The sequence below is a fragment of the Alosa sapidissima genome, chromosome 4 (genome assembly GCF_018492685.1).
Source record: "Alosa sapidissima isolate fAloSap1 chromosome 4, fAloSap1.pri, whole genome shotgun sequence".
Lineage (NCBI taxonomy): Eukaryota > Metazoa > Chordata > Actinopteri > Clupeiformes > Clupeidae > Alosa > Alosa sapidissima.
Genome location: NC_055960.1, coordinates 14,761,613 through 14,785,651, shown reverse-complemented (window position 1 = coordinate 14,785,651; position 24,039 = coordinate 14,761,613). Strand labels below are relative to the sequence as shown.

General features: G+C 44.0%; 2 long non-coding RNA genes across 2 annotated transcripts; one reads left to right on the top strand and one right to left on the bottom strand.

Annotated features, from left to right (window-relative positions):
* Positions 1–5,488: 5,488 nt before the first annotated feature.
* Positions 5,489–23,709, bottom strand: LOC121706714. The gene is made up of 3 exons (XR_006031116.1): positions 23,696–23,709; positions 17,170–17,173; positions 5,489–5,571 (listed from the first exon to the last, which is right to left on the bottom strand). It is a non-coding gene; the product is annotated as an uncharacterized LOC121706714 (long non-coding RNA).
* Positions 13,443–18,611, top strand: LOC121706713. Its single transcript, XR_006031114.1, has 3 exons — positions 13,443–13,475; positions 15,073–15,075; positions 18,331–18,611. It is a non-coding gene; the product is annotated as an uncharacterized LOC121706713 (long non-coding RNA).
* Positions 23,710–24,039: the final 330 nt, after the last annotated feature.

The following is a 24,039-nucleotide window of genomic DNA, read 5'->3' as shown; positions in this document are numbered from 1 at the left end:
CTGTTACACCCTAGTTATAGTGCATATCTAGAACAGAGTTATTTATGAGATAAAATATGCATTCCTCTGCCATAGAAGCACATTTCCCCACAATCTAAGCTATGGATGAACAGTCTTCTAAACAGACTCTAAAAAAATGATGGAGGACCAACTTGAAATGTCTGTTATCAAGTTCCTCACTCACAGACCATGCATGGCCCATGCCACGGGCTAGTGACCTACCAGAGTGCCTTTAGTATCATATCAGTATAGTTTATCCACAATGTCAATGACCTGGTCTATTATTATCAGTAAAAAACACAGATCACATGAAAATTTATTTACAGCTGGTACCCCCACACTGACAGCTGGTATCCACTGGTCATAAAATAATGAAATGGACTTAAAGCGGTTCCATACCCAATAAGAAATGCGAAAAGAAACAACACCAATTTCACCTACAATTTTCCCACATATTTTCTAGTTCTCTACAGAAGGACAGTGTTCTGTTCTGCTCGGGTGGGTCAAGGCACAGCAGTCCACTACAGCGGCCTGTGACCAGCACTAGGGAGAACAGGGAACAGAGAGAGAGAGAGAGAGAGAGAGTGTCACACGTCACAAGGGACGGCAGGCAGGCAGGCCAGCATGCAGAGTGCCTGGAGCATGCCCTTCATGTGATCTTGAGAAGACACACCTCTAATGGAGCCCTCTCCCCCCATCACCCACCCCCACTCTGTGGCCTGTTGGAGAGTGGTGAGATGCCCTTCGCCCCCACCCACACCCCCCCTTTCCTTCCCTATACACCCGCTGTGAGCACGAGCAGAGCCGTTGGTGGCAGCGGTGTGTGTGTGTGTATGTATGTGTGCATGTGAGTGCAAGGTTAGGGGGTTAGTGTCTCGTGTAGTGAGCAAATGGAGTGCTGTAGGGGTGGGTTGGTGGGGGCATGACGCAGGTGGTGGGGAGGGCAGATGGACAGCATGCTGTCATAATGCCCCCACTCCACACAAACACATTCTCACCCCCCTCTGCCTCAACATTCCTGTCTCTCTCTCTCTCTCTTTCTCTCTGGTGAGTGCCTGCGGGGTTGAGAAGCCTTCTGCACGAGCGACTCAAGGGCTTGTAAGTTTGTTTAAAATCCATAATTCATGAAGGGCGACATGCCCCCCCCCCCCTCACCTCGGCACGTCTGCTCCCTCACGGCCTGTTGGACAGGAGCGGGGTGGACAGCCCAGCACAGCCCTGCCCTGCACTGGGTGGCCTCTGATGGATGACATTATCACTGACCCGCCGGATGGATGGACGGAAGAGGCAGAGGAGGATGGTGGAGGATAGTGACGGGAAGAGCATCCCCTCTGTCCACTCCCCACACCTACCCTCGGCATGGGGAAACTGGCCCCGGTGATGGCTGTCAGCCCTCATTGCCTCGGTGCTGGTTTGACGCTCCCCGCTGGATGCTGCACCAGTTGGCCAAACACTGCACCTCTGGCCTTGACCCTGCACGGCCTCCAACACACACACACAGGGACCTCTGCTCCTCTGGCTGCACTCTGGGTCAGCCCACTCAATCGGATCACCCACAGTCTCCTTGTAAAGGATTTTTTTTACCCTAGTGGACTGACACAAGCGAAGAGTAGTGTGTGAGTGTGTATGTTGGTGAGAGAGAGAAAAAGAGCAAACATAGAAAGAACCTTAGGACCGGATCAATTATTGAGTACCATGTTGAGTAGTTCTGTGAGTGTGTGTGTGTGTGTGTTTGAGTGAATGAGAGAGAGAGAGAGAGAGAGAGAGAGAGAGAGAGAGAGAGAGAGAGAGAGAGAGAGAGAGAGATAGATAGGAATGGGCACCCGCAGTTTGCAATAACCATTCAGGTCTATTTAGCTTCTAATCCTGTCCACATCATTGGGAACATGCTGGCTCATTCACTATTACAGGGAAACGGCTGCAAAGCGTCTCCTCTGAGTGGCGAGTATATGCATCAGTAGCTCTGTTTCAGTTGCAGGCGCCGGGCTGTCACAGGCATGCTGACTATCTGGTGATTGCCCACTAAAGCGAGATGAACTCAGATGCTGCTCAGCAGACTAGCAAGAAGCAGTTTCCACAGAATGAAGTCCTGATGTGGAATCTGGGAAATTCATGTGAGTCTAGTGGCTGTGCTCTTGAGAGAGAAAGCAGAGATCTCATTATTGCACTGGGTGATTTACACTGATTCCAGATGGTTGGTTGGTTGGTTTTGGTATAAAACTTGTCAGTGTCTTATACACTGTCATACACTATGTTGTATCACCTATATTCACTCTAACACAGACAGACACCCACAGACAGACACCCACAGACACCCACACACACACAGGCTCATGGAAAAACACCTCTCAAAGTCCGGAGGTTTCTCAATAGACACTTCGACACAGTAGATGAAAACCGGGCTGACACCGTGAGCAAACACGGGGAAGCAAACATGTCCGATCTGGGCTCGTCTGTCTGGGCTTGGCAGTGGTGGAAGAGGAGGGGGGGGGGGGGGGGGGTTGGTCCAGCCGGGGCGTCATGATTAATTCAGCAGCAGACGTGTCCATTTACTCATCCCCCCCTGCCTAAATTCCCCAACAGCCCCAGCCTCGTCCAGGCATTTGTTATGCTGCCCAGCCCAGCCTCGCATTGCACCACACCGGCTGGGCAGGCACAGGAAGCGCCCGCGTCCCATTACAGGAGCGAGATGCTGCGCCATTCTATCAGCAGCATGGCAACACAAGATGAGTGGTGGTGCTGGTGCTGGTGGTCGGGCGGGTAGGAGTGGGGGAGGGGGGGGGTGTTGGCTGGGGTGGAGTGGGGGCAGATAGCAGCCAAACATGGACACATTACCATGGCACCGTTCCCAGCACTGTGCTCGTTGGAGGCCAATCAAATATTCTATTACATTATTCTCCAATTTCGGCTCCTCTGCTGCCACAGCACCCCCCCACCAACACACACACATACACACACACACACACACACACAACACACACTTTTGGCTTGTGCTGAGGCCCAGGGGTTGCGTATACAAGACCGGCCTCAGAAACATTTCCTCTCCCGCCATCTGTCTTGGTGGTCTGACATATTGGAAATCAAGGCGAGGACAGGAAGGGGTGCGTGACCCCGGGGGCAGTAGAGGGTCTTCAGCCCCGGCTGCTCCCGCGCTGACGAGCCAGACAGAGTCGCCGGGCCGCTCAGCACCACGCCGCACCGGAGATCTCACATAAACACATATACAGTACACACACGACTGCATTCACATGCACCCTTGTGCAAGCAGACATGCAGAAAAAAGACAAACTGAATGCCCAATTACACACACAGATATAGACATTGACCCAGACACACACACACACACACACACACACATTCATGCGCGAGTAAGGCATGATAATAGAGACTAAGGGAGACGCTGTCTGGCCAGGCAGATAGACAGGCAGTATGAGGATACACTGGAAGTCAATGAGAGAATTTTTGATGCATTAAGTAGACAGAGTAAACAACATATCCTTTCTACAAGTGAAATAATAAAAGAAAAACCCAAATAGTATTATACCCAGTTGGTAAAAGGGTATATTAGTATACATATACTGTATAAATGAAGGTAATATAAGACTCGTTGAGTGTCAGATACGTCTAACATCACTAAACACCATTACACTAAGCTCAATTAGACATGAGAGACCCATAATAATGACGTGGTGAAGTGTGTGTGCGTGTGTGCCGTGCTGTCATGTTTAAGAAGTGAGTGATGACCTGAAGTGTGACAGGGCCAGCTAATCACCTTAAGGCTGACCAGAGGAAATTATGAATAACAGCTGTGACCAACAACAACAAAAAATGATGTGGATTTACAAAATGATGAGTGTTGAGTGTCACATGTACTAATACACACACACCCACGAACACTGTCTGACACACACACACACACACACACACGATACAGGGAGGAGGGAAAAACAAAAACATTCCCCCAAACCATTTTCTCTCTTCGTCTTCCTCAGCTGCTTCTGTGCCTACTCGTGTCTCACTCAGGTGTTCAAGCAGGCCTCCATCAGTACGGCCGGCACGGCCCAATCTCAGCACTGATCCTCACTCCTCTCCTCTCCACTCCGCGGCCGGCGAGGAGTCAAAGCTGCCCTCCCTCAGGGCTGGGTGGTAATTGCCTGGTGCCCCTCTGAGTCTGCCAGGCAGGCTGCCATGGTGGGTTGGGACTGTATTTGGCATGTGTGTGTGTGTGTGTGTTTGTTTGTGTGTGTCTATAGGTAAGATGGGCGGTGCTCCAGTCTTGGCACCTTGAGCAGAGAGATGGGAGTGGGTGGGTGGCCATTGGGATTTAGATGGTAGGGGGTGTATAACGTCAAACCTGATGACTCCACAAGAAAAGCAGAGCCTTTCATTTCTTCATTAGCCTCCCCTTCTCCACACTCTCCTCACAGTATGACTGGCAATTACCTCCACAGCCCTCAGTCTAGTGATAAGGGCTCACATTGGCCCACTGACAGGCATATGCTGCCTCAGCAAAGGGAGGATGGTGCAGAGAGAGGGGGAGAGGGGGTAGCCAGCCTCCGTAGGCCCAGCTTGGTGCTCCGAAAAGGAGGCTGCACGCAGCGACTGGCACGGGCAGCTCTGGAACAGCCCGCTAATTGGGGAGAAAATGAATGCACGCCCCTCACACCTCGTTCCAAGCCGCCGCTGCGGTGTCTTCTGCTTCTCCCTCAGACTTCCAGCCCACTATATAGTGGAGAGGTGACACACAGAAGAAACGGTTTACTTGTCAGTGTCGACATAAGAGTGACATGACACTGTCATGAACATGTCATAACATGACATAACACTTCTGTTATTAAAGGACAATTCCGGCGCAAAATTAACCTAGGGGTTAATAATACATGTGTACCGAGTTCGACCGTTCGCTGGGATTTGTTTTCATGCTAGTCGAATGTGACCAGTTTTGTTGCAAACCGCTAATTAGCATTTAACGCTAGCCTTCGGGGCACACTTACAGTAGAAAGAAATCGCTATTTCTATACCACTAACAAGGCTCAAAATAGCACCACACTTACACAGTAGCATAATGAGGGTCTCTACATGTAAACCGAAGCATTGAGAACTTTGTAAGTGTACAGGCAGTTTATTAAAAAGAAACACATTACCGTTCACGTCTGGTTCACATACAGGCAGGCGCCTTGGGAAAACAGAACTCTGGGATGTGAAGTGAATCTCGCGTGAAACGTTGTTGCCGAAAGAAAGGACTGTGCAAAAGAGAAGCACTGAATGCAACAGGAGACATGAGAGGGCTATGAGAGAGAGAGCTACCTGTAGTCAATGCCGCACACAGCCTCGCACATCTGGAAACTGTAGGCTACCTGCGGACATTGTGAAGCTATGGCCACCGAAGAGGAGTGCCTGTGTTGCATGGAGTGGGACCTGTTGCGTTGCGACCCCCAAGAGATGCAGTGTTTTGTAGAGTCTGAAGATTTCCCCTCATTGATAAACAGGGCTGTAGTTGAAACTTTTTTCCATGTCCCGAAAAGAAATTGGAGGCGGCGATCCATTCCAGAGGGACCAGATGGACATCCACTAAGTAAGTACACTATACAAGTTGTTACATCAGAGCTATTATTTCTGATAGGCCTATATTGAGCAAATTACGTTTGATTTTAGTTCACATCGCCTGCCTGTATATGTGAACCAGACGTGAACGGTAATGTGTTTCTTTTTAATAAACTGCCTGTACACTTACAGTTCTCAATGCTTCGGTTTACATGTAGAGACCCTCATTATGCTACTGTGTAAGTGTGGTGCTATTTTGAGCCTTGGTAGTGGTATAGAAATAGTGATTTCTTTTTACTGTACGTGTGCCCCGAAGGCTAGCGTTAAACGCTAATTAGCAGTTTGCAATAAAACTGGTCACATTCAACTAGCATGAAAATAAATCCCAGCGAACGGTCGAACTCGGTACACATGTGTTATTAACCCCTAGGTTCATTTTGCGCCGGAATTGTCCTTTAAGTGACATTTGTTTTTGTCATAACAAGTTAGGGTTAGGATTAAGGTTAGGGTTAGGGTTATAGGATTAGAGGTTAGAATTAGGGTTAGGTTTCATGTGTCATGACAGTGTCATGTGTTCATGACAGTGTCATCATGTCACTCTTATGTCGATACTGTCAAGTAAAGTGTTACCGAAGAAACATTATGTAAGGATCATCAGTATCCGATTTCTAAATACTGAGCTCGTGTAGGTTACAGAGTTCTTTTTATTAATGCTGCTTCACATAATGGATATTGAAGGAAAAATTCTCAAAATATCTTCCCACAAATGAGGCTGGAAAAAAACCTGAATGTACATGTAACTCCATATTCTGCCATTCTGTGAGGTCCCCGATTATAAGCACAAGGGATATCCCATGTCCTTTGATCCTGTGCATAAACATAAACAACTACACTTCTCTGGTATCTCTGTGACATAACTGAATCTCACCAATCTCAGCCTTCCCCCTCCTTCACCTCTAAAGCTGCCGGTAAATTGTAGTGCCGGTGGTTATGTGGGCCAAGTCCAAGCACTCCGTGGGGTTTTTTGGTGCAGGGAGGGAAAGACAGTGGGAAGCTGCTGGGCCGGGAATGATGAATGCCCTGCCTGGTCGTCCAGGCCAGAGTCTGCGGCGCGTGAGTCCACAGGGAGCAGAGATCCGCTCGCTCCGCTTCAGGGATTAAGCTGCCCTTGCCACCCCTCTGAGAGCGCTGCCACCCCCTGCCTTCCCTAAAACCCCACAGTGAACAAAAAAAACCATACCCTAAGCCCACCGCAGAGAGGACATTAAGCCACAGTAATATTTATGATGTGGAAATGCCCTGTTATTTATTCAAAGCACACAGGGTTGGTAATTCATTATGACATTCCACTTTCTCTCTCCCTCCCCCTCCCCTCTATGATTCTGTCCCCCATATCCAACAGTCACCCCTCCACTCCAGGTAAAGTGAGCGCTGAGGAGATGGGTTGAAATAGAAAGTGATTCCTGTAATGAGGTCGGACTAACAGTCTTCACGGCTCCAGCGGCCAAACCTCAGAGTGGCATTAATCAGCAGGATCAGCTCGCGCTAAACCGACTCGATATCACCCCGCAGGAGCGTTTAAAATTAGCCAGCCTCCAAATCAGCTCCGGCCACGGAGTAATCCAAACCCGCAATCAGGATCAATCTTCCTCAAAGAGGCCCGAAACAAAATGGCCTCCAAGTTATTCACAGTTTAGAACTCCGGATTCAAAACAAAGACAAAATGGAAAAGGAAAAACAAAACAAAGAAAAAATAAATAAATAAAAAGTGTAAAATCTACATTTGACAAAATAAGTCATTTCCAGTGAAGTGAAAATAAACAAGGTCTGTGTAAGAGTAAAACGAGCTAACAAACAAACAAACATACAAGATAAAAACTTGAACACTAACCTCTAGTGCTAATCCCTCCACAACACTGACATGAGAGGAATGCGCAGTGGGGTTATGACAGCCATGTCAAGCTAACAGCCATGTGCACTCCTCACGCCCCTGAGCTGGCACAGTGCAACTTAAGTGGATGACAGGGGATCAATCGCCATGTCGACAGACTCCCACAAGTACAGAGAGCTGCATGAAAACAACATGATACACCAAAGACAGAAACACTCAAAAGTTCTGACACAGTCATGACGTCCTTTCAATCTACAGAAGTTCATATGATAAATGGTGGGCTTTTAAAAAAGTTTTTTTTAGTATAAAACAACTATTTTAATGTATGACAATGGTCTATGTTGCCCAGATATCTAAAGTTAGCATGCAAACCAACTAGCATCAGACCCTACTCTCCTGTAATACAACCTTGTATCTCTGGAGGCGCTCTAATGGATACAACACAGTGCCATCACATACATACCTAATTCTGCATATACCCCCTTTAAATAGTGTTGTAGTTGAGAATGTCATATCTTACGTGTCTATAAATATATATTTTTTTTTTTACATTTAAAACTACACTTTTGTAGGAGTATAAAATTGCTCTGCTTTGCCAGATTTTCAAAGAAACTGTATGCGCTCAATGTTTCTGCATAATTTACTTCAGCTGAATGTGCAAACTGTTCCCAGGGTGCCTCTTTCTGGCCTAGATATGATTTGACTACACTTCACCGCAGCAATTACACACTGCTTCTTCACATATAAAAAATATTTAGCTGAAAACAGTGCTTTGACTTGTTGCATCTGTGTGAACAGTTAAACAAATGTCTGTCTTATTTTGTTTTTGCAAACATGCCTAACAAACATGACGACTACAAAGAGAAAATGGCTGATTCTGGAAAGCTGCAGGCAGGCGCGGGGGAGTGAGGGGCCCCATTAAGCTGATGGAAGCAACACATGGCCCTCCATCAAGCTCAGCTCCAAGTCTCTCCTCTCCTTCTCCAACCTCTCCTCTCCTTCCCACCTGCCATCCAGGCCTCGCTGCGCGGAGATGTGCTTTGACAAGCTGTCATCGTCAGGGTTTGTTGACAGAATGCTAATTAGCACAGAGTCATTTGAATAATTCATGCATCTTAATTAGCAAGCCTTTCTCCATCAGGGTTTCTCCCATGACAGAAGATCTCTCCTCCCTTCACTCACTCACTCACTCCCTCCCTCTTCTCCCTTCTCCAGTTGACTCTAACGATCCATTCATGTTTGATGGTATGAGTTACCCTGTGAAGCATTCCAGCAGATGAGAGAGAGAGGGAGGGGGGGGGGTGCAACATGAAGGAAAATCGCACCCCCCTCCCCCAAATAACTTAATTCAAACAACATTTCAAATATCGTACAAAAGTGGCCACCAGATGTGTTGAAAAACCTCCATTCTCCAGTCACCTGTCGTTTTCCTGTACAGCCACATTACATTAAGGCGAGCGAAGAATTAGCATGTTAGCATGAGCACACACAGAGCGTAGCCTGCTGTTAGCTGGATCAGCAGGCATGCTAATGGGTGTTGCGCTTAGAGAGGCGCTACGGCAGGTAGGGGGAAAGGAGTGCGGTGGGGTGGGGTTGGAAGACAGAAGGGAGTGCTGGAGCGTGTGGACCCGACTCTGCCCTTGCCCTGGCGCAGAGGAGATATGCAGGCAGTCAGGGCGCAGTGCTCATCCTCGCCATTATCCATCTGCTCACGCATTAGCGGCAAAATTAGGCACTTAATGTAGCATATTTGTTTAAGCAATTGGCCAGTAATTAATATCCCAACCCCCTATGTCGCTATACTGTGCTGCTTACCTTCAGATGGTGTTTATGGGGTGGTGGTGTTGCTGTTCTATGTGTAATAAAGAATGGCATTGGCAACTAAGAATTGTTGGATTGTGTATTGACATTTGTTTGGGTCCATCTACAAGGGTGAGTGGGTGGGGGGCTCAGTGAGAGAGGTAGCAGGAGGGCACGTGTCCAAAGCCTAGTTCCAGCTTGCGTTTAAAATATAATTTTGGTGAGCTGTATAAACTTAGGTCTAATTGAGTGCCTGTCACTTTAAGATGTTCGTGATTAACACAGTTAACGTTAAAAAGGCTGCTGAGTGGATGCAATTCATAACGTTTTCTACAAAGTTAAAATAAAGGTTCCTACTTATCCTTGGGACAAGCACTTTTGAATTTTGGAAAACACTTTTCCATTTACATCGGGATTTTGCAAACATTCAGTGTCAGAGTCAATAAAATGAGCCCTTCAACGAAATTGACAAGCAGCTGTAAGTAGGCTAAGCATGCTAAATTCTACATCCAAACAGTATTCTAACGTTAGCTTTGAGATACTGCTTGATTGCATAACTTAACTTTAAGTTTAGTCTCTTCAATGTAGCCTACTATGTTGTGATAAGACCTTAGCAGAATTAACTTCAATGCAGCAGTTTTGAACAAATTTGCTCTTCAGCATGGTCACGATGCTAAGCGGATTTAATAGCAATTTAGCCAGATGTCTTCTATGCAATGCTTCTATGTGGCAACAACAATCCTTCAACAATCGTGAATATTTTGTTAAATGCACATGCAGAGGAGGGGCAGCAGGCTACGACAGAGAGCGGGGCGGGGTAAGGAAAGGCTGCGTGCGTAAAAAGCGCAGCAATGGCAATGCAAGGATTTGATCTTATATTTAAATTAAATTAAATTAAACATAGAATATTCATCTGTGGCGGCCGATTTTGATTTTGTGGCGCCCCGCCACAGATTAGTCAATGTATGGGAAACACTGGGCTGTATTGCAATACCCACCCAACCAGTGTTGCCACAGTTACCTTGAAAAAGTAATCTGATTACTGATTACTCCTTTAAAAAGTAACTTAGTTACTTTACTGATTACTTGATTTTAAAAGTAACTAAGTTAGATTACAAGTTACTTTATTAGTTACTTTCAGCAGCTGCCGACAACACCCCCACCGCCTCAACATAAAAATGATAACTGGTTTTGCCAATACTCACTATACTGGAAGTGCATTTTAACAGCAATGTATAGCAGACATCCCAACCTAACCTACTTAGATACTGAAATTCAGATGTTTGTTCAATAATGTCTAAGTACACCAAATAAGGAAGGCCTATTGATAGAAATTGTTATAGTAAAATATGCAGATTTTTTGTAGATTTGTTTTTCATGTAGCCTTGGCAACTAGCCATCTTGTATAGGCCTGAGTAATATGCAAATTAAATTACACTTGTTAAACTCACCTCAACAAGTATTTTGCAATCATTTAACCCGCTGTGAGCAATGCTAAAGTCGCTGTTACAAACAGTGCAGTGTGCAAGATTATCATTATGTTTTAATCTTTTGAGACAATTGGATACACTTTTGTGTAGTCTGATGTGAAATTGGTCTTTTTGAGGGGCACTGACGCTGCCATCACGCTCCTGTTCCTAGATACACTGACTGAACTGATTAATTAAGTTTGGGAGAAAAGAGATATAAGCACACTTACACTGAAAACTGATTGGTTGATTTAGCATAACAGACCAGGATGTTCTCTGTCTTGGATGGCTTCAGGCACAAATGCACTCCTCTCTCTCCCTCTCCGTTGTGTGCGCGTTAAGCTCATATGCACACGCGATTTGAAGTCCGGTCTGGCTTGCGTGCTCTTGTTCGCTCTAGGTTCCGGGAGATTTTATGTAATTTGCGATCGTCAGGAAGCCGCTATCAATATGTAGGAGACTCCCCAAACTTCGGGAGACTTGGGATGTCTAGCTAGACAGCACTTTGTCGCAGCACAGAATGTACAATGTACCTTAATGTTGTCATGTTTAGCTGACACAAACTCAAAGTAATGACTGATGAAATGTGCATCTCTCTCCCTCCATTGTTTACGTTTGTGTCGCTGCGTGGTTTTACACGTGAATTGTGCTCATGCTGAAAACGTAAGAAGAAAGCAAAGAATATATCTTTTTATTAAGGAAAATGACAAAAATAGTAACGCACAGTAACTTAGATAAGTAACTTTAATCTGATTACTGGTTTGTAAATAGTAGCGCGTTAGATTACTTGTTACTGAAAAAAGTGGTCAAAATAGACTAACACGTTACTAAGTAACGCGTTACTGGCATCACTGCACCCAACAAACCCAGAGAAGGCTTAGTAGATGTTTCGGATAGATGACAGCACCTTGGAACCGATTAATAGCCCAATTCTCAGTTGTGCAATAAAAGCAGTATCATCATAGCAGTATTATCATATCATTGATAATCGTTCACATTTTACTATGCTAATGACAACCACTGCCCCTCAGCTGGAGTTGCAGAGGAGTCTCCAAAGTACAGGGAGACAGAACGCGAATGACTTGAGTATGAATATCACACTTTTTGAAAAGGGGGAAAAAAGATGAAGACAATGAGTAAAGGGCGAGACTATGAGGAATTGTGTCTTGTTGCTGTAAAGGAGAACGCGAGAATGACTGCAGCTGACCCACGTAGGCTCACAAGTAAGAAGCATAAATCACCCTTAAACTGCATTAAGATGTCCACACGAAATGCAGCCTCCTTTTTGTCAGCAGAAGTTCGCATCAGCAAATGTGGTTTTGGGAAACGGGGACACAGAAAATAAAAATAAATAGGTTACCCTGGTCTATTTAAACATTGCTGGTAATCTTAAGTGATATCATACAAACCTTGCGAAGGCTTGGTAGCTAGGCTACATGTTTCGGGTATATCACGTTGTGCATGATATTAATTTAATCTCATGTCGCGCAATAGGCTAAATGTGGTTATGGATAGAAATGTAGTGGAGTAAAGAGTATAATATTTGCCTCTTAAATGTACTTAAGTAGTCATGAGTACTCCCCAAAAATGATACTCGAGTAAAGTACAGATCCCTCAAAATTGTACTCAAGTACTGTACTTAAGTAAATGTAGCCTACTCCGTTACTGTCCGGCTCTGTATGTAGCATAAAGGCCATTTGTTTTCAGATAGATTAAAATACTCTTGAATTGATTAATTAATCCAATGTGGTTTTAGGCCCTGCTAGACCAGTTGAGACCACTTGTTTAACCAGTTGAGACCAATATTCATTTAAACTGGCAGACACCAGTTACATCCTATTGGTTTCAACTGGATGGTACTGGTGAGCCACCCCTGCCCAATAGCTCTATTGGTTCTAATGGGTTTAAAATGGTTTTAACTGGTGTTACTTACTGGGCAAACCAGTACAAAATCAAAAAAACAGTTGGAACCAATACAGGCCATTTCAGACCAGTTCACACCAGTAGACTACCTACTGGATGATATTAATTTAATCTCATGTCGCGCAATAGGCTAAATGTGGTTATCCAACAGATTCATAACTTCAATAATTGCTCACAATTAATATAGGCTAATGACAACCACTGCCTCTGGAGAATAAACAAACAGTAGGCCTAGGCCGCAGATACATTGAAAGCACAATTTGAAGCCATCCCGAGGTGACAGCTGGAGCTGTAGAGTTGGAGTCTCCGATGCACAGGAGGACATTACGCTTAACTCAGGAACTTTACAAAACAATCAATCATACCAGACCAGAATAAATGTTATTGGATTTGGCTACATTTCAAATCCATCCCTCCACACATGTTGCATTGATTGAGAATGAACGTCTCAAAGTGGAGCGCTGTCTGCTCCCTGGGGGTGTTGCCTGGGCGCTCTGCTGGTGTTTTGCTCATCGGTTTTGACCCACGGGCAGAAAGTTTAAGGTTTTCCAACAGTGACGCTGCATAAATAGCTTTAGGCTATATTAGATGCGGGCTACTACCGCTATAATGGTTCACACCTCTCTCCGTTTTGTGCGCGGAGTTGTTTTTTTTTTCGTGGATGATTTTGTTTATTAAAAGATATTTTGAGCCAAAAGTGAGGGGGCCACTGTGCTTCCGGCGCCTATGGAGGAGAGCTTATCTGACAGATCTGCATTGTCTGAGGTAATGTTAGATTACATTGCAAAAATATCACCATGCATTCATAAGCTCGTGATTCAGTGAGAGTGATCCCAAAACATCGGAAAGTGACATTTCTGTATTAGTACAGCGGCTAAGGCCAGATTTTTACCTGAATCGTTCAGTTTTTGCAGAAAGCACGAAACTTGGTACAGGTATAGTACTACCCCTAGTGATCAAAAATTGAAATGGACCCCAACACATAGCGCCCCCTAGTGGCCCCTATCTTGACTTCAAATATGGCCACCAAAATATGCCCTTTTTTATACATTTATAATGCTATGCTGCTTTTAACACATAATATGACGTGTCTATAGCCATCTTTCAGCATTATGAAATACATAATGAGAGAATCATGCATAATTAAAATGGCAGACATGTTGGATTTTAAGGAAGTAGCCATGCATTCTGACACTGAGTCAAAAACTGGGGTGCGTTTAGGCTATGTGTGAAGTTTAGACTGTGTGAATAAACCCTGCACTTGCCTGTGCTCAGTCCTTCTAATTTGCCCCCTAGAGGTTGGCATGCTAGCAAGGAGGCTAAAACCCATGGATGCTAGTGTCTGTCAAGTCTCTTAAAGAAACATATGCTGCCTTTTGGGAAATGAACTATTTTGTCTTCTATCCAAGAGTTAGATAAATTAGTACATACACCCAGTCAGAGTTAGATAAATTAGGACATAACCAGTCCAACACATCCTACTGTCCTACAGCCTTATCAAATTGAGGTGGGTGGGGCCAATTAGCATATGCTAAAGTTTCTTTTAAGGCTCATAGTGATAGTTTGAAAAGGTCCATTTTGTTTTATTGTAGTTTAACATTTTGAATCCCATAAAATGATTATGCCTGTCAATGAAGCTAATTTAAATACGTAATACCTTACGAGTTTAGCTCCCTCCTGACCCATTAGGGCTCATGCTAGTCAGTGAACCAGCACTTTTAGGACACTGGCTAGTGCGTTCAGCGCCCAGTCCTTGGGTGTGCTTTGCGGAGGAAAAACCAAAAGCTCAAGACAGGTAAAGTTGAGTATCGTCCGCATAGCAGTAATAATCAAATTCATGGGAGCGAATGGTCTCACCCAAGGAAGTGTGTAAATAGAGAAAGGTAGGGGCTCTAATACTGATCCCTGAGGCACACCTGTGGTGAGGTCATGTGCCCTTTAAGGTAGGATTTAAACCAGTCAAGGGCTTTCCTAGACATCCCAGTTCAGATAGTGTAGAAAGGAGAATGTCATGGTTAACAGTATCGAAGGCTACAGATAAGTCTAGTAGAATGAATACTAATGACTTAGCAACTTAGATGAAGACTTAGCTACTCTCAATGCTTCGGTCACAGACAGAAAAGCAGTTTCAGTAGAATGACTCTTGAAAATGGACTGCATAGGGTCTAGCAGGTTGTTCTGATATAGTAAGTCCAAGACTGGCTTGAAGACCACTTTCTCCAACAACCTTGACAAGAAAGGAAGAAGGGAAATAGGTCTGTAAAAACAGGAATGGTTTTAGAGGTGGTGGCAAATTATACATTTTCCATCTTTATCCTCCTTGACTGATTTTTCAGTACCTGGAGCCTACAAACGTTGCACAGGTAGTCCAACTCCTTCAGAATGGCACACCAATACGTTCCATTGCCAGAAGGATTGCTGTGTCTCCCAGCGCAGTCTCAAGAGCATGTAGGAGATTCCAGGAGACAGTTGCTCTAGGAGAGCTGGGCAGGATAGTAGAGGGTCCTTAACCCAGCAGCAGCACCAGTATCTGCTCCTTTGTGCAACAACAAACAGTAGGAGCCCTGCCATAGCCCTACAAAATGACCTCCTCTAGGCCGCTGGTGTGAATGTCTCTGACCACACTGTCAGACTTCATGAAGGTGGCCTGAGGGCCCGATGGCCTCTGGAAGGACCTATGCTCACTGCCCAGCACCGTGCAGCTCAATTGGCATTTGCCACAGAATACTGTGAAAAGCGAAGGTCTCGCTTTCACGGGTCTCACCGTTAGTGAGCCTTAATTCCCTACACGCAGCTCCCACATAGCATTTACACTGATAAACGCATACAGTTCCCGACGTGCATCACATACACCGACCCGCGGCGTTTCAAAGCCTACCGTGCTAGCGACTGCTACAAACATTACATTTAAAACAACCACAATGCATGTCAGTTCAGTCTACTACATTTATTTATCAACATACATAGCGAACAGTGAGGTACCCACTGATTCAGCTCCATTGTTCATTCCGTAGTAGCAATAAACTCACTTTTGAAACATACACAACACTCACGCATCTTGTTTGCCAACGTTCTGCTGGGTGCGTCCGAATACTGGTCCCCTGGGGAAAAACGAACCGCATTGGAGCCAGTTCCTTATTCACTGTCCCGGGACAGTGGAAAGTGGGTTGTTTGGCGCGGGGGTGGTGAGTTGGCGTGTGTTTAATTAGTTTATTATTTGTTCTGATTGTTGCATATAAAGTCCCTGTCTGTATGTAAAGTATATGTGTGGCCATTTATGTACTTTGTATGGTAAAATTATGTGTTGTGTCATATGTTATGTATGTGTATGGAAAAGGTCCATAGTTATTCCTTATGTATTACACCCTGTTGGACAGTGAGCTCTACCAATTCACTTTTGATTGGTAGGCCTATTTAAGGGAGAAAGAGAGAGTGGAATGGAGAAGTTGTTTGAAATGGCAGAGTACTGCGTCAGCTTGCTGTGAGGCTGTATACAGTGAGTTTGGAACGCCTATGATGGCCAGTTTTGTTTTCTTTTTCAAAGTATTTTTGTTTGTTTGTTATTTCATATATTGCACCTGCGCACTGTAAATAAACCTGCACCTTTATCACTTAAATCTCGAGAGCTATTTGTTGTCTGCCAACCCTTCAACCACTGGAGTTTTCTGGACACGCCCATCCCTTAAATGTGAGTTGGGGGTTGCAAAGCCTCTCACAAATACAAAATTGGCAGGTTCACCATTGACACCCTGTGCTTTTCACAAATGAGACCAGGTTCACCCTGAGCACATGTGACGTCTGAAAATGTCTTGGAGACTGTAATGCTGCCTGCAACATCATTCAGCATGACTGGTTTGGTGGTGGGCCAGTGATGGTCTGGGGAGGGATATCCTTGGAAGGACGCACACACCTCTACGGGCAAGACAACTGCACCCTCACTGCTCTTAGGCATCAGGATGAAAACTTCAGACCCATTGTCTGACCCTGTATTGGTGCAGTGGACCCTGGATTCCTCCTGGTGCACAGCAATGGCTGGACACATGTAGTGAGAATGTGCAGGCAGTTCCTGGAGGATGAAGGCATTGATACCATTGACTGTCCCCCCCACACTCCCCTGACTTAAACATCTGGGAGCAAATCCCCCAGGACATCATCTGCCGTTTCATTATGTCCCGATGCCATCAAGCATGTCGGGGCCATACGAACTACTGAGTACCATTATGTGTTGCTGCGCTGAAATTCAAGCAAAATGGACGAGCTTGCCGCGTAATTTTTTTCCACTTAGATTTTCGGGGGTCCGCACCTTATCCTCCTACCAAACCCCCTGGGCTCAGTACTGGGCCCCCTTCTCTTTGCTATCCACACCACTTCTTTAGGACAGATTATCCATTCGCACAGCTTTTCATACCACTGCTATGCAGATGACACGCAGCTTTATCTGTTCTTTCCACCTGATGACCCCTTGGTTTCGGCACGGATCTCTCTCTCAGACATATCTACATGGATGAAGGCACACCACCTCCAGCTAAACCTCTCAAAAACCAAACTGCTGGTCCTCCCAGCTAAACCTACTGCTCCCACCTACTCAAATGCCCTCATACAGGCATATATGCTACCCCCCGACCGTTGCGCTCTTCAGACAAACATTGTCTAGCTCTGCCACCGGTACGCTCAGGTCAATCCAAACTTTTTTCATCTGTTGTTCCTCATTGGTAGAACGCGCTACCAGTTCCTACTAGAGCAGGGACATCCCTCTCCATCTTCAAAAAACTCCTGAAGACCCAGCTCTTCAGAGAATATCTCCTCTCATAGCACTACTTACAACTAGCTAATTCTAGCACTTACCACCTGACTTGACTAGATAAAAACAGCACTCACCGCACTGATGCACTTTTCCCTATTGTACTCTACCTTTTTGAATTGTTTTAAATTGTTCTAGAATTGTTGAGAGAATTGTTTTAAAAGTGTTTACCAGGTTGTAAGTCGCTTTGGCTAAAAATGCGTTAGCCAAATGTAATGTAATGTAGATATCCAGCGTGATGTTTTTTCCCCATTGAGATCTGATGTGTTTTATTTTTTAAAGTGTATAATTTTTTTGAGCAGTGTATAGTAAGAGTTAAGGTTTGCTCAGAAAGAAAAGAAGGTAGAATAAGAATGTATTGATGATGTAGGTAGTTACTTCAATTAACCAAAATATAGAATAATTGGCTTATTTTCTTACACAGTGGCCATATTGGAATCTTACCAGATTATACTTGATGCCTCGTATATTATTAAGGTTGTCATGTGATAAAATGACTGTTCAAACTTTGAAATTGTTTTTGAATGTTATTTCTATCATAAATAACAATAGAGATGGTCTATATTTTCACATTTCGTATCCGCCATATAGGATTTCAAAATGGCCAACATCAAGTTTGTTTGGAAATCATGTCAATAGCTTCCTTGACCCTAAAAAGTGAGTGTTAGAACTTAAAATACTTTTTTATCTTGTTTAATTTTGAAGTTGTATCAACAATTCTATTAAGAATGGTAGCCATATTTGAATTCAAGATGGTGGCCACTAGGGGGCGCTGTGTGTTGGGGTCCATTTCAATTTTTGATCACTAGGGGTAGTAGTATAACTGTGCCAAGTTTCATGCTTTCTGCAAAAACTGAACGATTCCGGTGCTTAGCCGCTGTACTATATTACATTTTCTCAAGAGGAAAAATCAATAGCAAACTGTTCACAACTGACTATAGCACTGTGAACTGTTCCTGGTTGCGCCTGCAAATCCGCTATCATAATAGCAATCCGCTATGGAACAAGCGTGCCTGTTGTTAAAGGGAATGTGAGATGACGCTCTGATTGGTTTATTGCACGTTACGCCCAAACCACACCCATGAATAATGTAGCTGCTACAGACCACCCCATTTTAGATTTGCGTTGGGCACAACAGTCATTTGCGCGAAGTCAATTGCGTTAAAGTGCAAGATATAGCCCATAGTGTGATTGTGTGTCTGTGCCTGTGCTGGTGTGTGTGTGTGTGTGTGTGTGTGTGTGAATAGTTTACAGTGTCATTTAAAATTAATATAAATACAATAAATATTTGATGATGTGTGTAAATGGTGGTGCCAGGAGAACAGGTTGTGGGGGAGGCGAAAGGGGCTGGCAGACCTGTGCCCCTATGCCAGGGCCTGGACATCTGTCGCAGGACACTGCCTGGCATCATTAAGGGGACAGATCTGAGGAGACCGCTGAGTCGGGATGATCAGCCTGCAAAGATGTGTCAAGAAATGTGGGTCCAAGAGACCTCGATCTGTAGAACCAACTCCACACAACCAAAACTGTGATTCTGCCAGAATCTGGAACCAATGCAAAGGGCAAATCATCAGTGGTCATTTTTGTAGACATTTTCATCCACAGTGACTTGCAGTATTGCATCGCCAAAAATTCTAGTAGGGAACCTTTCTAAGTATGGCCATATACTGTATGTTAGCAAGTATGTGATCTGTGTATGGTCAAGTGTATTTGGTGTATTATAATATATATATATATATATATATATATATATATATATATTAGGGGTGTAACGGTACACAGAAGTCACGATTCGGTTCATACCTCGGTTCGGACATCACGGTTCGGTACGAGTTCGGTACAATGGAGGGAAAAGCAAAACAAAAATGCAGAATGCATTTTTTTTTTTTATTGTGCATGTCTCAGGCTGTACCACCTAGTGTCATACAGTCTCTTCCCTGAGCTATCTGCAACAGCCTGAAGTGTGTAAGATGTAGGCTAAACAGTACAATAAGTACCCAGACTCGTGTAACTTGTAAACAAAATAAGACAATCAGCTATAAAACTGAAAATAGGCCTACAGCATCTCTTATTTCTGAAAGTGCAAATTAGATAGAATAGAATAATAATTTTTCAAAATCCATTTAAGCAAGACCTTCAACATCTGTGTTTAGTTGTATATGGAATGGTCTACAATTTGCCTCAATATATTTCAGTGTGTGTACAGTAATAATCTAGCCTACTAACTGTGAAAATATCACACTATTTTGCCTTCTTTTAAAAAACGAAATTGCTCCTTTCATTTCATAAACAGACTACAACTAGAAGTCACGTGACTTTGCCCTTCGACGTTAACTCACCGTAGCATGGTTTGTTTATGGTTAGCGTTGACACTTTCTGTTACTGTCCATGCACTTAACACTACCAGCTCCTCATGTGAGAAGTTACAAGTTACCCCAACATAAAGGTAATTACCAAGCGATTTACATAGCTTTCTGTCATTCCGAAATCATTTAATTTAAGCCATAGGTTTTGGCCCTATTTGTATGTGTATCCAAAGGCTTGTGAAGCGCAGGGGAAATTTTTTTTTTCTCGTTTCAGTGATTGGTAGCCTATCATCTGGGTGTTGGCTTTGAATATGTGTAGCATGTTATATTTCCACTCACATACCCAACAACTGCTGAACAACGCCGACACACAGTTTCATCTTATCCACCAATCTCTCCTCGCCTGTAACTGTAACTGAAGTTCTCAAACTTGCGATCTTAAAGAGACCAGCGGATCCTCTAACTCTTGTGGGTCGCACCTTAATGCTGCTATCTCTGACTGACTGACTCAACCGACTACCTGACAAAAAAAAACATAGGCGCCAATCAGAGCTTCAGAGCTAAGGAGGCTACAGATTAGCGTTAAGTGTCACTAAAGAACTCCCGTAACTCTCGTACGGTAGGCTACTTAACAGTAATTGCGCATGACATTAATTAATCCGCACACGAGTTTTATGTATTTTTATACCGTGTATTCTCCGTGTAAATTCATGCACCGAACCGTGACGCCCGTACCGTTTCGGTTCAATACGAATACATGAACCGTTACACCCCTAATATACCAAATACACTTGACCATACAACGCTATATATATATATATATTTCTTCATCAAATGTGTCCACCATTTGGCTGAAGAAGACCCAGCAGGGTCGAAGCGTTGCCTGTTGTGCATTAAATAATTGGGAGTCAAAAGCAGTGTTGCGGACATTATATTTTTTCAACTGAGTATAGTTTTATTTTGTCCTGCACCTGCCAGAAGGTGGGATGTGCACACAATAACTGTTTGCTGACCTTCCTGAGTATGACCATACATTGATATGTAACCTGAGTATGACCATAGATGTTGATATGTTTGTGACCTTCCTAAGTATAGCCATACATGTTGGTAAGTATGTGACCTTCCTGAGTATTGAATTCATGACCTTGGCGTTAGCACCATTCTCTGCCATTTGAGCAACAGGGACAGGCTAAATAGAAACATCTCCAAAAGACTGATTTAAGATATCAGAGGTATAGAGGACAAGCCAGAGCCCTTGTTACATCCAGATCGGACCCTTTCTCTATAAATCTGCCTGCTGCCCATGAGAGGCAGGCTATGTAACACCAAGTTACTGCCCTACAAACGGAGCTCTATTTCTGGAGTGACGCTGTAATATTAGTAAGACAATAGTCCTGAATCACTTCCTGAGTGGATAAAGAGAGCTGACCAGGGATTTAACATGTTCTAAATAGACAATCATCCTGGAAGCAGGCGAGCGGAAATAACTATATTTCAGAAAGCTGCAAATGAATCTGGTTTAAATTTATGCAAAGAGAATAAATGAGGCTGGATCAACTGGTTCATCCTTCGTTCCCCATGAGATAAAGTACTGACACCTTGGCTGCCCTAAAACTGAACTTTCAGGACTATTTTTCATGGTCTTCACAATACATCTGCCAATACTGTGATACCGTGTCACATGAAGCGTAATATATACTATACAGAGAAAAAAAGAATAATTCCAGGTTCTACTCTTACAAATCTCTGAGGAAGTCATCAGAGTGAAATAGGAATCCTTATTGATCAGATGAGGACACCGATAAGGGGAGAGATAAATATCCAGGCATATTAAAAGAAATGCCTTCAGGCAATTATCAATACCAGATACTGAGTCCAAATTAACTCACAGAAACAGACAAGGATTTTAGGCATATAGTGGACAGAGATGGAAAAAGGATTAACTCCCCCTTCCATACATCCTCCCCAAATCCATCCCTCACCCTTCAGGCTGCATGACCTTGTCAGGAATGCAACAAGACGCTGAAAAAGTTTCAATACACACTGTAGACGTGACAGACTGTCCAGGCCTGGCCTTGCGACAGTTCTGGCGACACTCATTAAAACTGAAATACCCCTGGAATGGGGGTGGAGGGGACTTAAAAGAGTGCATGACCCTTCGGAGATGCTGACCACTTGAAAGGACTCTGCATTTCGAACAAAAAAGAAAAGAAAAAAAGAAAAACGGAAAAAAGAAGGTGCCTTTTTACGAACCAGAGACTGAGCTGCATTAGCTTGCATAATTTAAGGTTAATGAGAAAACAACCTCATATGAATATCAAATCTCATCTTATCTGGCCACGCCGGCTCCAGGCTCCATCTTTAAAGAAGGCATCAGACAGAGGACTTTGATGAACTGTGCAATCATTACATTTTTACCACACTGTTACATCACGCTTTGGCCACATTAGAAAAAAAAATGATTGCATTTCCCTTTCAAAGGCAAGCTTAAGTTAATTTGCCCACAGTCGAACGCGGGGTAACATTTCTACCCCAAACTAGACGCTGCATCTCTGAGTAGCAATTATCGCGTATACAATATCTGTGATTAGCATCATTCAGCCTGGCCTGCCTCTGTTTAGAGAGGGCCTTTGAGTGAAATGGACATCTTTAAAGCTGTGCTGGAGACCTTAAATATCTCTCTTTTGTTCAGTGACTGAGTGATTACACAGGCAGACCTCAGGCCTGGCTAATAAGCTACTGAAGGACTAAATTAGCACAATTTTCAGCCATTTCTTTCTTTTTGAAATCCAAAAAATAAACACATCTGCAAAAGAGAATATTTAAAGACCACAGGGACTCCTAATGAACCACATCATTTTAAGATGGCAGACAATAAAGTCAACTTGGCTTTTTAATCGCTGCTAACAGATTCTGACAAGACACAATGAAGACCTCTAATTGTCTTTTAGGTGGCTTTCTTCACAAAGATGGCGGCTTTCGGAGCTTCAGACGTGTGTAGCGAGCTAAGCTGGCAATGGAGTATTTTGGGGGATGGGGGGGCGCTAGGCTTGGGCGGCAGGTTCAGGTTTGAAGAGCTGGCCGTCGGGCACGGCACTCTAATGATACGGATGGAGGAGTGGTGAGTTGGTGCTCCTGTATTACAGACGGGCATAATTGCGACAAGGGACAGAGTGTCCTAACCCCAGCACGACGTGGCTCTCGCACTGAGGAGAGAAAGGGAAGCCTAATCACAGATCAATTTGCATGGAGGGGCGAGGAAATCAGGCTCAATAAAGACACACAGTGCTGAGAGATGAGTTTTTAATCTCGGGGAGGAGATGAGATTTTGACCTGTGCGTTTTCATTTCTGTTTTTCTGTCTTTTTTTTTCCTTTTGAAAATATTAACCCCCCCCCCCCCAACCTCAACACACACACACACACACACACACACACACACCAGTTCCCCTGCTCTGCCCATGGTGTATGGTGTGGACGGGGGTGTAAATTTGTCAGGGCAGAATAGTCATCGCTATCCCCAGGGACTGTCATCACACATTCATTAATTTCTCAATAACTGACATGGCAGGGGAGAGAGGAAAGTGTGTGCACAAGAAAAAACTCTCAAAGGAGAAATAAAAAAAATAGAAAAAAAGGTACTTGTCTCTACAAATAAGCCTCCGTGAAATGCAATCAAAAGAGTGACAGATATTTCAGCGGGAGGGAATTATTCTGATGGGCATGTCTTTGGAGCGAGCTGGGCTCGTACTCCTCGCCTGATGACCTTGCCTGACCTGCGTAATGTAGAGCTCTGCAGTGGGAAGTGTTTGAGTTGTGAAGCGGACGCGGCCGGCAAAGTGCTCATTTAGGAGAGAGGGGGCCCTGGGCAATAGCCTCCGTTAGCACACAGACACACATCCACCGTCCCACTGATGGTAGGAGTACCGACATGCATATGCATATTCGTTTTCACAATATAACGTACAGAATACATATTTAGACCAATTTTGTATTAAAAAAGTATCAATATGATGAGATTATACAGAACTCATTGACTGACAATACATTTTAAGATATTCCTAATTTGCATACTATATCTGCAATATTACATGAAAAAGCATAATGTTGTATCATCATGTGTTATATTTGATCAAATATGAATATTCTGTGGCCTAAAGACATGACTCTGTCTACCTATAGCCAAATGATCAACACATGCTTTTGCTATATTTATAATTTATTTAAATTATCTCTGATAATTCTGATTATCTCATTAACTCTGCATGATACAAAAATGTCCTAAGCAGAATTGGATTCTATGTGAC